General features: G+C 38.6%; 1 protein-coding gene across 15 annotated transcripts in view; it reads right to left on the bottom strand.

Annotated features, from left to right (window-relative positions):
- SIPA1L1 (signal induced proliferation associated 1 like 1) overlaps nucleotides 1–15,165 on the bottom strand; it is a 233,218-nt gene that overhangs the window by 145,670 nt on the left and 72,383 nt on the right. For 3 of the 15 annotated variants that reach the window (XM_069784272.1, XM_069784278.1, XM_069784277.1), the window contains one exon: nucleotides 12,987–13,082. The exons of 7 other annotated variants lie outside the window; for them this stretch is intronic. The gene's annotated coding sequence lies outside the window, so the exon portion shown is untranslated. Of the gene's footprint in view, nucleotides 1–8,305; nucleotides 8,378–12,986; nucleotides 13,083–15,165 lie in introns of all 15 variants that reach the window. 5 more of the 15 variants (XM_069784274.1, XM_069784279.1, XM_069784275.1 and 2 more) reach the window with 2 other exon arrangements.

The following is a 15,165-nucleotide window of genomic DNA, read 5'->3' as shown; positions in this document are numbered from 1 at the left end:
AAGAATTCAGACTTTCAGCAACTCTTGTTTAGATTTTACACCACCACCACCCTCCCTCCCGCAATTCCTTCATCAACATTCCTTTCTGCCAGAAATTTAATACTAGTAAGTTGTTCACATACACAAGTTAGCTTCTATTAACCGGTAGATCGAAACAAAGTGGCAAACACACACACTTAAGGGCCATAAAACTAAAAATGGACAGCATTCCCCTTCTCCTTTAAAAGTATGTATGCATATTTACTAGTTCAGAGATCTAAAAGCCAGAATAACATAAAAAAGCAGTTTGAAAACCCAAGACTCCTTATATATCATGTGAAAATATTTGCTGAAGGACAGAACAACATTTTGATTACATCTCCAGGATTATTTTAAATCATCTGTGAAACTAGACCATGAAGTCTGGGTCCAACAGACACGCACGAGAAGGAATGCAAAACTCCTCCGCTCACAGGAAGAGTACCTGCAGGGCTGCAAGAGGAAAGAAGGTAACCACTGGCATACATACGAAGAGCGCTATTTCTCTTACACTGTCCACAGAATGAAGTGTTTTCAGATACACTAGATACATTCAGACATATTTTCAGAAACAGAACTCAAAACACCCCAATTATCTCTTTGGTGTGTACCATAGATTTTGTAAAGTTCTAAAAACAAACCTTCTTAACATCTCTCTTTTGCCTTACATCTGCATTAACAGAAAAAACATCAGGAATCTAGCAAACAAGTTGGAGAAAAAACATAAAACAACATGGTAAAACAAAACAAGTTACCACCACAACTTACCACATCCACCTGAACAGGCTGGCACCATTACACCTGAAGGGAGATAAATGCTATGGAAAATAGGGAAGTGATGATGTTATCATTGCCCTAGAGAAGGCTGATCTCTCTCCTAACATAGCATTTTCCATCAGAAAATTATTAAAGTATTTCTCTCCTATATTTTGTTATTGTTTGGGAACTTGTGAGACTGAACAAACAGTGCTGAGCTCTTACATATCGCAACACCAATCTTATTCACCAACAAGACTTCATAACCACCAGCTCCCAAGTACAAGAAAGAAATTTGTGAAGCCTCAATGCCTCTAAAAGGCAAAAAAACACTTCATATGGAGAGACCAATGATTAAGAAACAGTAGTATTATTAATCTGTGTCAAATCAGTAGTATGATTTCAAGCTCATGGCTCCTGGTCTAACATTTCCATTTTTAGACAAAAATTTTTCTACATATCAGGTAAATCTTTAAGAATCCACCCTCTTACCCACAAAACACAAAGAAAAAAAAGAAGAAAATACTCATGTTAGAGAATAAACAGCTGTCTAAACATCCACTGAAGTCCCGAAAAGAAATCCTACATCATTGTGAGGGATTTCAGTCTTGATAAGATTAGCCAGAGGCCTCACAGTATCATCAATAAAACTCCATAGGACTGCTGTTTGCTTTTTGTTTGGGGGGATAGGGGTAGGGGTGATTAAGCTTCTTTTTCAAAGTATTTTGTCAGAATAAACATGACTTTACATTAGACCCCATTCTGACAAATAAAAATTAGTTTATTAGTGGATTTAGAAGTCTGTACCTGTCCAAATACAAGAAGCACCATCTAGTTCATATGAAAACCACAAAATATTGGCCTATGTGTTACATTTTATATTGATCGTACTGTTATGATAAAGGTAAACAATGTTGAGATTTCTCCTGTTCTTGCCTGTGACAGATCTATCATCACCATGTATACTCCTATCAATAAAATTCATACACTAAAACACACACTGCTGAAACTTTCAGACTAATAAAAGGGACTTAAGAAAATATTTACTAAATCTAGTTGATAATACAAAGTACTTTCCCTGACAAACAAAGGAATTTACAGCACTATCTAACACTCACGGTCGTCTTTGATTCATGTAAACTCACAACATAGAGTGTTACTGTTACAGACAAGTAAAACTGTTGATTTTGTTTAAAAAGCATCAGATCTGCATAGCATGGAGAGGTGGAGAAGGCATATAAATATCTTTCTACTACCTGACATATCTATAGCCTCTGCATCTTCAGTACAATTTGCAATTTCTTTGTGTTTTTATTCAAATCAACATCCAACATGACTCTTGTTGCCAAAATTTGAGGGAACTTTGTTTATCTGTTGTTAAAGAGTATCCTATATAATCAAAGCATCTCCAAGATCATCCAGATGCACATTTGCCATTAGTAAGAATACTAATTACACAGCTATCCTAGAGCAACACTAGATTACAAGCAGAGCCAAATTATTTGGTGAACATAGGGTAAAAGGAAAAACAAAAGTAATAAAAATAAGTCTATCATGACTAACAAAGACTAGTAAAACTCAGTTTCTTAATTGATTTTGTGCCCTATGCTCCAAAGCATATTTCATCTCCACAACTTAATACTTTTAGCTCCATTCCCCAAGAACTGCTCACACTGCACACCCCATCAGGGCAATACATTGGATTTCTCTCCTGTCAAGCTACCACTTTGCACAAACCATTTGGAACTTAATGTCATTGAGACTTGTATCTATCCATCAAACTGACAGAAATCAGCAGGTTTGAAAGCGGTAGGAAAGCCTAGACAACATTAAAGCATGTTTAAAGAATAGCACATACATGCAAACTAAGAGTATTTCTGTCCAGCACAGAAACTACGGTTTTTGTTTGTTTTAGACTTCCCCTATCAAAAATATCTTAACCAAATAAGAGAACAAATCAAAACATATTTTATTTGTTCACCTTTGTGACAATGTACTCCCAAACCCTGAAGCTACAATAGAAAGCACCTTGCAATTATTTTTTCTTCCGATTTGAATTGTCTATATTTACAAAGTCAAATAACGCATCCTGGACATTCATCCTGAATATACGCTAGAACACAGGTACATTTTAATGTGTACAATCCATGGCTTTGCAGGAAAAAACTTTTTACAGAATTACTTTCTCATAAATTCTTAAATGGCTGTAAGAGTTTAATTAGAGATGCACAGAAGTCAGTAGCATGACAAGCAGGATACTTTCATGATAAAGAGCCACATGGAAAAATGCAGGAATGTGAGGTTATTGTTTCCCTGACCATAACAAATGAAGAGCTACTGTAAAACGATGACACAGTGTGCAACATTTATCATTCTGCAAAGCAAAGACTGAAAGGGCAAGCTGTGCCTGGCAGTAACTGAACTGCATCAGCAAAGAAGTACTAACAGCAGTATGGATTTTCACGAACACTGGCACCTCCATACTATGGCACGGTAACCAACACTGCAAAAACATCACCACCACAAAACACGACACCTGCCTTGTTGCCTTCTAAGCAGCACCTCATAAAACAAATCTGTGCAATGTTGGGGGTTTTTTTCCAGTTAAAAAAGATGCCCCTTTTCCCCCACACCCTCCCCTTTCAGAAACACTGCCTTGTTGAAAGGAATTCTTTGTTATTTGAAATAAAAAATAAAATAGTTGATTCAGGAAAAAAAAAAAGAACCACAGGAATAAAAGCTCCAGATTCAAAATCTACAATAAATACTTTAAATAAACAGGACATTACCTCCAGTGTTTTCACCATTACTTTAAAATCCCAGGAGATTCCTCTACTTCTGAGCAGCAAAAAAAAAAACAGAAGGGAAAAAAAAAAAGGGCAGGGGTGGGTGTCCATGGGGGGCTGGCTAGATTGGAGATATAAATGAGCTTATCAGCTGCTCAAACCAGGAACAAGACTTCTCCAAACACCACCTTCTTGTGTAATTCGAAGTATAATATTTTACGAAAACAAGATACATGGTAACATCTCTGTGCCCTCTATGTTTTAATATACCTTGCATTTTGGTAAAATGAAACTGAAAAGAAACCAAATGTACTCATGTATGCTCCTCTACCACAAAATGCAAAAACATTTTGACATGGCTGTTTCTGATTTTTTATAATACTTACTAATAAAATATTTCAATATAGTTCTGCAATTCCTTGTCAGAAGTACTTACTGTACAAACGCTGTTTTTCAAACACAAAATCTGAAATTGCAGGTCTGGTGCACTTGTGCTAAAAATAAACTAATACTGTAAGCCACAAAGCTAAACTGTAAAAAAGCAAGCAAATACAGATTAAATAAGAAGATGATGAAAACTATGTTTTATGCCTAGACAGATCAGCTGAAATAAAAAGCATGAAAGAAAGATATTTTTAAATTCATATTGGCCACAGTTAGGATGATCCTGAGCTGCACTGACAATCTGAATGCCAAGCAAGAGGTACTATTTCAACGCCTCACTGATCAATTTAGAACCGAAGCACAATCACTGCATAGGTATTAACACAGAATAAAATTGTTTTATAGTAAATTGTATTTGCAGTTGAGGTGACCAAATAGGCAGCAGTCTCTATAAGGCTCATAGCTGAAGCACCAAACCCAAACCTTGGCCTCAAGGGTTGGTTCTATTCGAAAAAGGGAAGAGAAAAGTGTCAGTTCTCTACAGGTTACCAAAAAACAAGGAAGAAAACTTCTCATATTTTTGCCAGAGTGAAATTATGGCCAAAACAAACAAAAAAAAAAAGTCTGTCAGGAAAAAACAAAACCAGTAACTGTAGTTCTTTGTAGGTTATAGAAGACTAAGCAGCTTTTGTAGCACCTTAAAATTCTGTCTAATGGTGATGTTTGTTGACACCTTCCATATCAGAATTTCAAAGTATGTATTAATGCACTCTTGCAATTTCCCACACGCAGCATAAAGCTGTAAGGGTCTCAAAAGGTTCCTTACATCGATTTGCTTCAGAATTCACTCATTTAAGGGAAAGGCTAAATCTCCATTTTCATTTAATAGGCAAAATTAGAAAACAGCTTAAATCCTGATTATATAAAAATGTTAGAAGAGGGTCAGCCACAATCCTCTTTGCTCTGTGGATGAACAATTCCAGAAGTGTCCTTAGAGCACTGAGACCATGGTGGTTTTTTGGTTTGGTTTGGTTTTTTTTTTTTTTTTTTTTCATTTTCTGAGGGTCCCTATGGACTGAAGGTACCTAACTGCATAGCTATCCTAGAAAAATGAAGAGCCATATTATTTGGTGAACATGGAGTAAGAGTAAAAATAGGTAATAAAAATGCAGTAGGCATGCCTTTGGACATGTCAGTAGAGGTATTATTCATCTGGCGTCAGCATAGGAAGACTATGAAGATATCTGTATCCATCAATTTATATGCCAATGCTCACCAAAAGAAAAAAAAAAGCCCACAAAACCCAGCCATAGACAGCATTAGGAATTATTCTGAAAAGAACACCAGTCCTTTATTGTACCACTGTATTAAATTTCTGCCTTTGGTACCAAATGCAATTCTGCTCTTCCCAATTAAAAAAAGCTACTGCAGAATTATAAAGAATAAGAGGAAGGCAACAAAGAGCAAAAGGTACTAGATTTCCTGATACAGGAAGTCCTGACCTAGAAATCACCAGACCTTAAACCCACAGCTATAAAGCTGTCCTATATTTCTCCATTTACATCTGTTGCCAAGCTCTGTCAGAGGCAGCACCAGCGTGCTAGAGGGAACTTGGATTTGACCAAATACAGTAAGTTAACTGTAAGACTGGATTTCTGGATGAAAGGCCACAGTTAAGATTTTAACATATGAGAAAATGCATCCAACTTGTCCAAATATTTAACCTGCTCTTTTGAATATCTTTCCACTATCTATAAAGATGGTCTTGAGTCTCAACATTCCGTTCTATTTCCAAGCCATGTTAATAAAACCAAAGCTAAAACACCCAGATTAGCCTTTACTAATGAAGAAATGACAACTGCTTTGCAGAATAATCCAAGAGAACACGCTTGGCCCACAACTTAATTCCACAGCCAAAACATTACATAGCCACTGCCTTTACCTGCTCTTCTCCCTCAAGTTTTCAAAATCTACCAAACCTACCTCTGCTTCCCTTTTATAGTCAAGGACAGATGCAAGGAGCAAAGATTCGCAAAGAACACACGCCTGTCTCCCTTCACTCCCTCCCAGCATGTAAATGTTTAAAGAATGCTACAAACTTCTGATTCCAAATTAATCCCAGCTGGGAAAGCGCTCAGGCCCCAGTCATTTTGCAGCTCATCCTCTTTCCAAACAACCTCCTCCCAACAGCCACCCATTTTCAGAGAAGAGAGGCTAGAGCAGCAGTTACCCTTTCTCAGAGGAAGGAAGGGTACGCTGGTTCTCAGCTTCATCCTTCCTCCTCAGCCAGCCTCTGCCAAGAGCTCTAGCATGGGTGCTAGAAAGGAGGAAAAGAGGAATAAAAATAGAAAGTTATGCTAAAGAAAATAAATGCCTAAAAGCAGTAGAGAAAATAAAGGAAAAAAGAAAAGAATAAGAAAATAAAAGAAAACAGAACACAAAGAAAAAATAATATTAAACTTAATTTGGAGTTTAAACAATGGTTATTCAGTGCTTCCTCATACCCTGAAAAACCCGATCTATACTACTACACATACATACACACACTTACTGCACCTCTGGGCTATGGGCTTTACAAACACATTACCAAGAGCACAACAGTATGAGGAAGCGAGAACAGCAGTTGCTGTTCCCATGAGGTGTGGCTGTTCCCCTAAAGTATGACTGTCACGCAAAGAAATCCAGGTCTTTAGGAGCCATGCTACACCAGTACTGACAAGGCTGGTTTAAAAACAAAAAAAACACGCACAAAAAAACCCAACAAAAACCACACAACACACAAAAAAAAACCACAAAGAAGAAAAAAAAGAAAAAGATCTGTCTTCTCCAGCATTTCTTGTGTCACAACTACACAACCAGAAGCTTCCAAACAATTCCAAGTGTGCAGGACCAAGTAAACAGATTGGCCCAACAACCAGTTGAGGAAGCAACATGCTAAAAAACCTTATACAAGTTAAGAGGAAGCGCTATTTATTAATTGCATTACTACTAATGCTGCAAAGAAGATGGAGACTCCCTTTTTACAAGGAGTCACATCAAAAAGACGTAGGGTAATGAGTGCAACTTACTCCTGGGGAGATTCCAATTGGACACAAGAGGAAGATTTTTCACAGTGAGACCAGTCAGCCACTGGAATAATCTCCCCAGGAAAGTGGTGGATTCCCCAGCACTGGGCACTTTTAAGATCTGGCTGGACAGGGTGCTGGGCCATCTTGTCCAGATTGTGCTTTTGCCAAGAAAGGTTGGATCAGATGATCCTTGAGGTCCCTTCCAACCTGGTATTCTATGATAATGCGAAAATTACACAGCATCATTCACATTATGATGTGTGTATACATGTATGCTATGTTATATACATAAAAAGACATGACTAATGGCTCATGCTGATGGGATCTATAAAACTAGCATCACGCTGTCTAGTAGACACTGATCTTTATCTTTCATCAAATGGAGCAGAGTTAAGTTGTCGTCTTGCATTATGCATAAGCAGTGAATACAATTAGACTGAAAAGCAAGCTGATCTCCGATCTCAAGTGGAAAGTGTGAACTCTGATCTTCACAGGTGACAGCTCTGTGCACTACTCCAATTTACTAGTTAGCTTCCTTGAATCTGTACGCAATAGACAACTTGCAACACGTAGTGGCGGCTAATCTTACGCAATCCATTAATGTTTAAACAAGCAAGAATACCAAATAAGAGAGCAAAGCAGTTACATTACTTTGCTCGGCACAGAGAAACTGCAATTAGTTCTTGATTTTACAGGTCAAGAAGGATGCTGAAAAACTGGAGGAAAAAAATTAAAATGCCTACAGGAACATAGAGAGCAAGAGAAAGAAGGAATCTGATCTCTCATCAAGCAGAGATATAAAAGAACCACCAGTCACTGGAAACTACACCTAAACAAATTCAGGCTAGAAACGAAGCTTCTTTTGTTTTCAGATAGATGGAATCATTTAAGAATTGCTCATTTCCAAATTCCCAGAAATGTTCTCATTGAAACTGGATGCTTTCCAAATAAAAAGCTGTATTTCACCTTGGTGTATCTGTTCTGAAGCATTAATTTAGGAAATCTAATGGTCAATGCAGTTGTAGTAGTAGCAGTTGCATATGTTCTCAAAACGCTTTACAAGGGAACCAAGCATTTTCCCTCTACAGGTAAAAAACAAAGCAAAGAAATAACACTAATAGCCAAGAGCAGCACAAGAATGAAATTCACAGTGCCTAATTCCAATTTTGCTACTCTAGGGTTCCCTTCTGTTGGGTTGGGGGGGAGGGGGAGTGGTGGTGGTTTGGTTTTTGTTGGTTTGTTTTGGTCTGGGTTTTTGTGGTTTTGTTTATTTAATTCAGCCCATGAACTTACTTTTTTTTCCTGCTTCACAGATTCCACTTCTGTTCAGTGTCTCAGATTTAATTGCTGATTCTTATTACTAACCTGCAACAACGAAAAATATTTTAACTGCGTAAATCTGCTGCTATTGAAGTTTAAGCACAGCATATTGTACTTTAGCAATATGCAAGCTGAGCCATGCAGAAAATCAAAATACCAGGGTTGCTCATTCTTCACCAGCCAGTCCCACAAAATGTTAATATAGCAAGATCAACTACAGAAAACATCTTGTTTGTTAATCAGTGTACATTTCTAATCATACGTAGTACTAAGTACATAGTTAACTAGTTCTAAGTTATACTACATCCCACATTTTAAAGGTAAAACTAGGAAAAATTCATACATAGAATAATATATGTGTTTAATCTACCAACAGCTCTCCGCATTTATGCAAGCTACGGAACTCAACAGTATGAGTTTTACAAAACCCACTCAATTTCCAGGGCATAGGATTGCAATGATTAAGCAGCCAAACTCCCCAACGATCTCAAAGAAGCTATGCTAAAATCCATGCTGTTAAATCCTTGCAATCTTTTTTAATGCAGGCTAGCTAGATTAAAGCTAACTTGGGTGTGCCTAACCATTTTGAAATTGGGAAGTTTGCAGACATAGCATATGTACCCTCATTCTTGGCCTGCCTAGTCGACACGTGCCCATTAACAGAAAAGAACATGAATCATTACAATCCATACCACTGAGTCTTCAGTCATTCTGGACCAAGAAAACCATGATCAAAGCCTAAAACCCTCCCCAGCTTACAGGTAGCCAAAAATTAATGGGATCCAGGCTTTTCTCTTTTCATTCACGCGTATACACTTAGTTTCTGAGTATGCAATTCTTTCAGCCTCATAAACAATGAGATGAAGGTGAGACTTTTCTCATGAACACCGATTTCGTATTATAATGGACATATTTAGCTATTAAGAACATTATCCAGTTTTGCTGAATGGTCCAACTGCAATTCTCCATTTCTAGAGTACATTAAATAATCTCCCAACTATCACATGCCAACTTCTGGTAATTCACCGCACTGTTTTTTAAACACAGAAGGAGGTAAAAATATACTACTAAGCACTTTCTATTTCTTTTCCATTTAAAGATAATAACTGTAGTTATCCTCTGTCCTGGTTACAGCTGGAAAAAAAGTTAATTTTCTTCATAGTAGCTGGTATAGTGCTGTGTTTTGAATTTAGTACGAGAACAATGTCGATAACACACTGATATTTTAGTATAAACATTGCTTAGCAACAACTAAGTCAAGGTTTTCAGCTTTTCATACTGCCCTGCCAGCGGAGGCTGGGAGTGCACAAGAAACCGGGAGGGGACACAGCCAGGACAGCTGACCCAAAGGAGCCAAATGGGTATTCTATACCGTATGACACCGTGCCCAGTATATAAGCCGGTGCAGCTGGCTGGGGAGCACTGTGGCTCGGGGGTTGGCTGGGCATCTGTCAGCAGGTGGTGAGCAACTGTGTTGGGCATCACTTATTTTGTATATTCTATTATTATTTTCCCTTCCTTTTCTGCCCTATTAAACTGTCATTATCTCAACCCACGAGTTTTATGTTTTTTTCCCCCCAATTCTCTCCCTCATCCCACTGTAGGGGGGAGCGAGTGGCTGCGTGGTGCTTAATTGCTGACTGGCAACAACAGCATCTAATACTCCTATTCCCTTTGTCTCTCAGGTGCGTGCATGCATGCACAGGAACATGTATGCATACAAAATACATACATGCACTCCTCAAGCAACACCTTGTTTTTATAATGAGGCCAAGACTATAAGCACTAATTGCAGGGGGGGTGTCCTAACTTTCTTCAGACTCCTTAGGGGAACAGCTGTACAGACCTACACAACCCTAATAAAAGAAACCCTTTGTACAAATCACCAACTAAACCTTTGGGAAATTTCTGCAAAAAGATGAAAACCTGTAAAATGCAAGAAGAGAACACAACACTGTACACCTCCTCCCAGCCATTCAGAGAAAGGGTACCCATACAGCTGCCATCTCCCATTACAGGGAGCACGGCACTATGTATGTACTCTTAAACATGTCCCTGTGAAAGAGCAAGGATCACCCAGGCAAAACCTTCTCCACCCCAACTCCACCCCAGGCAACCAGGCCTTATTACCAGTGATAAACAAAGCCACGGGGCTTCAACCTGTCAAAAGGCAAACAACAGTACAGATAAAACCAGCAGTTTTAAATGCTATCTTATAAAACATAACTTAAGGTCAACATCAGCCACTTAGGCACAGTGACCATCCCTTCCTCTTCCCTCCCCCCAGTCCTCCACTTTATCTTAAGTGCAGGTCAAGGAGAAATAAGCAGTCTCAGGCTAAGTTGTATGCAGAATTTTACAAGTTTCATCCTGTCAATATTAACAGAAGAATCTGGGGAATCTAACAAAACTAAGTTCATGCTGCTGTCTTGTGCCTAAATATCTTTACAAATCCAATTAGAGTCCATATTTGAAACATAAGCAAAAAATCAGCTTTATTGGAGCACGTTACTATTTCTAAAAAAACCACAGGGATATGTTAACAGGGATATGCTTTACTAAAACATTTAACTCCCAACTGTAAAATCTGTTCATTAATTTCAGTAAACAAGACAGGGTCTATAGGACCACGAGCTTATGAGTTCATAAACAGTTAGAAATGTTACTAGGGAAACAAATTAAGTTTTAAATATAAGTTTGTATAAAAAGATTTGTTACGAGCTGGAATTTAACAATTTAAAAAATTCCACTGCGAAACAATTTCCATTAGTGAACAAAAATTGCATGATTATAATAAAAAGGAACTTACCACCTTTGTTAAGTATTTCAGTCATATAACATGGTGACACCATCACTGCCAAAATCAGTTTTAATTATGTGGACATTCTTTATGGAAAGCATATGACAAAAAAAACAAACTGTGGAATCCAAACATAGCAAGGGGAAAATTGGTTCACTTACTTTCTACTAGTAAGTTAAATGAATAGCTAAGAGATTGCTTTTACTTCATCACTCAAGACAGCCCTTTTTCACTGTCCATGCCCCACTACAGTGTTTAAGATCAAAAAGTGTCTCTTGGGACCACACACTGCAAAACCGAAACAAAACACTTTTGCATGGTGTGGTGGGAAGGAGATGGACACAACATTTTTTCCTCTGTCTGTAACTTTGAGAGCTGCATATCAAAGAAAACCACAATAACGATTGCATGTAAAAATCAACACTAAAGATAGTGCCAAGTGAAAAGGTAAGACGACTCAAGGGGAAAGATAAAATAATTAAAACAGCCTTTTCCAAGGGCATCTCTAGATCCGCAAACAAACATGTTTGTTTCCAATACATACGTCCTCTGAAGAAAAGGTTTTGTTGCTACAATAAATCAAACCTCAGAGGCTAAGCAGTCCTCTGCCAACACAACGCAGCTTTACTGACAGTATTTCGGAAGAACAGATTTAAATTGACACTTTCAATACAACAACATTGTCCAAAACAACTGCAACAACTACAGGGCAGATTCTCTCAAATAAGAAACATATTTATTTCTGTAGACATCCCACAGACTGATGAACTGATGTTACAAGGGAGGTATTTTTCTTTAGTAGCAATGTTTATTACACTGCTTGTCACTTCCAGACTGGACTTCCTTTGCATATCCTACACCTATAGCTTTCAACGTTTGTTAATAAACAGATCATTAAAATCTGTTCAGTGGAGGGGGCTGTGTTTTTACTGCCTGGCTGCAAATCAGTTTAAACTGATCTAAGTTCAGATCTTAATGCTGTTCTCCCTGTGGTCCGGTCCCTAGCAAGTACTCTGGTCACCTCCCTTCAGGCAGCACTATAGCTTGTGCAACATGTTAATTCAGGAAGCCGATCCACCTGAAAATAAATCCACCCCTGCCCATGTCTGCAAAACCAGCACCACTGCTCCCTATCCCTCCTCCCCCTACCCCCCAAAACCACACGCTACAGCTTTCCAACCTTCTTGATATGCCTTCTTGAACCAGGTCATTACACACCTGCAAAGGGCTTGCATTTGATAGAAGACAGAGGGCAAGGCTGCATGGGCAGAACGGCAGCATCTCACGCTTGCAGCATCCTTTTTATCTTTACACAGACTCCCTAAAAGCATATTATATTTCTCTGTGAAAGGATAGATCATGTACTAAAAGCCAGTCCTTTTCAAGAATGAGGCACATTCAGAATAATCATCCGTTTCTTCCTTACAAGTTTAGTTTCACAAGTAGATTAAAAGAAACCACCTACAAGAACTACTGTGTTTTAGAAAATGTGACAAAACCAGGCATTCTGTCACAGTCTGAACAGAGTCCAACCCGCTTTTACGAAGACTTCTACAAATACCTAGTAGAAAGGGGGGAGGGAGTAGCCATCTAGTCCCCTTGCATCTCCCTCCTGAAAAAAGCTCTCGCATATAGAAGATGCGTTCAGCGACAGACTGAGATACAGTCTGGCACTCGGCGGCAGCCAGCCTACCCGGATAAACCATCCTGCTGGAGACCACCCCTTTTGTATTGTGTGAAACACTACGTGCTATCCGCAGTCACAAAGCCAACGCTGATTTTTGTGGCAACTAGTGCTACTCCAAAGGGGAGCTGTCTGTCGGATGGTAGAGGAAGCGGAGCGTGCACTCTTACCCATCCAAACTCCTGAGAAGGTAGGCACGTGCAGCTTTAGCAAAAACTCCTGGTGGCTGTCGTGACCAGCTTCAGATGGAACACCACAGTTGAAACCTAGAAAGACCATGGGTACGAACAAAATTTGAATGGGAAACAAACAGGTGAAATCTTTTTCAAAAGGTAAAGGGTTTTGTGGAAATTGTGCTTGTAAGAAGCCAGAAGCAACCGTGAAGACTTATAAAACCGTGAACCTATTAAGTTTTTGCAGCGAACTTACTCATCTGAGAAAGCCTGCGTAAGAAGTTTCTCACTAAAACAATCCCAACCTTTCTTTTATCACCCTTTCTCTGAACCAAGTTATTTTCTCCCAGAACACATTCTGCCAGGCATTTGGCGATTAAACAAACATTTGGTTGCACCTGAGAGAAGGGGGACATTTAGCAGTGCTGTGGCCCAATTTTCTCCTCACTACTCAACACAGAGCCTGTCAAACACAAGGAAGAGCAGGAATGAGTTTATCTAAGTCATCAACTGCAGTCCTCTTAAGTCTCCAAGAGTAGGGAGGAAAAAAGTCTTGAAACTGGTCCTTCCTGTTTACCAGGTCCTGTAATAAAATCTGTATTGTTTCAGCATTAGCCTTAACATCTGACCTCTGTCTGTTGCTACAAAAGGCTTGCAACTGTAGATGTTAGGAGCCCTCTAAAATTAGACTGGGCAAGCAGATGTAACCATGGAGATTTATGCTGCAGTCCCGAGAACTCCGCAGAGGCAAAGCTGGAGGTAGAGCACATACCACCAATGAATTTTTGTCCTCCTCGACTTCCACCAAGCTCACGCGTTAAGAGGAGACGCGTGGTGAATCATATCAAAGAGATGGATTAAAATCCGACTCTAAATAAAGAGACTGGAGGAAAAGACCTAGATCATTTCTCCAACCTGGTTTTCCCCAATCCAGTTCACTGCACGGCTACATAAGAACTTGTCCTGACATGAGGCAGAAAAGGTATGGGTCAGGATAACCAGACAAGGACAGCCGCTTTCAGCTGCAATACCAGCATAAACTGCACATAAAATCATGGTACAATTGCTATTTATTTTATTAAAATGATCTCTGAAATTTGATAAGTTGATAAGCAAAGAATTTCAAGTCACCCCTTGCTACTCTCTCAACAGTACTTCTAAGACAGAGTTAAGCTTGAATACCTGTTGGCAAGAACATTAGCATCAACCAAAATTCTTTTAAGTGCCAAACAGCATTATCAACTGAGCTCAAGAAAGTAAATACTGCTATCTTCCTTTAAGCAATTAAAAATATAGCTTTCAGAGTTGGGTTTTTTATTGCAAGTGAAGTTTAGGCTTATTTACAAAATACTGTGTGAAATTAAGAGCTTGGAAAAATGAGCAGCATTATCAAAAGAGCTGCAGTATACAAAAAAATGGTCATCAAGTGCAGCAAAAGCAGTTTCCAAAAGGTACAGAGAACTGAACTCATGTATAAAATATGGTAACATTCCAGAAAGAACTGCATTTTAACTTTCATATTACTAACCAACTGAACCTGTCCCTTTCAAGTAGTCACATTGTAATTTTGGGGTAGAAAAGTTCAATTATAATTCAGTCTAATGAAGCAAGTAAAAGGTTTAAAATCTATCTGCTTGTGATTGCTACTGACATTTTGGCAAGTCATTTGCACAGAAGGTAAATAATTTCTGCAGGTGATGGCCTTCTGATCAAGAAAAATTTTCCTTGTTTTCTTTAGGGTGAAGTTCTTCACCTATTCAAGCATTACTAAGATGCATCATAATTCTAACCCAGAACTCTCCATTTTCTTTGGTCTTAAATTATATACCTGCTGTGTAAAGACAACTTTTTCTTTTTTTTTCTTTTTTTTTTTAAAGATTGCCTGCGAAGCTCAATTGTGATTGGGAAGGCCGCCTACACAGCAGAGAGAGTGAGAAAAAACACACTTGCAGAGCTGAAAAAACATTGGTGTAGGCGTACATAAGGAGGGAGGGAAGAAAGAACTTGGTTTTACTGAAAAAGGCTATTTTCTTACATCACCCTTGAAAGAACTAAAATGTGTAACTTAAAGAGAATTCAAAGGATTGTTTGCTATGTTCCAGATGTCAATATGCAGTACTACAAGCAAGATGAGGAGTCCTTGCAGATTCATCCCCCTGATTTCAGAATCCACCAC

Source organism: Haliaeetus albicilla, chromosome 5, assembly GCF_947461875.1.
Source record: "Haliaeetus albicilla chromosome 5, bHalAlb1.1, whole genome shotgun sequence".
NCBI classification, from domain to species: domain Eukaryota; kingdom Metazoa; phylum Chordata; class Aves; order Accipitriformes; family Accipitridae; genus Haliaeetus; species Haliaeetus albicilla.
This window is presented reverse-complemented; position numbering and strand designations above follow the sequence as displayed.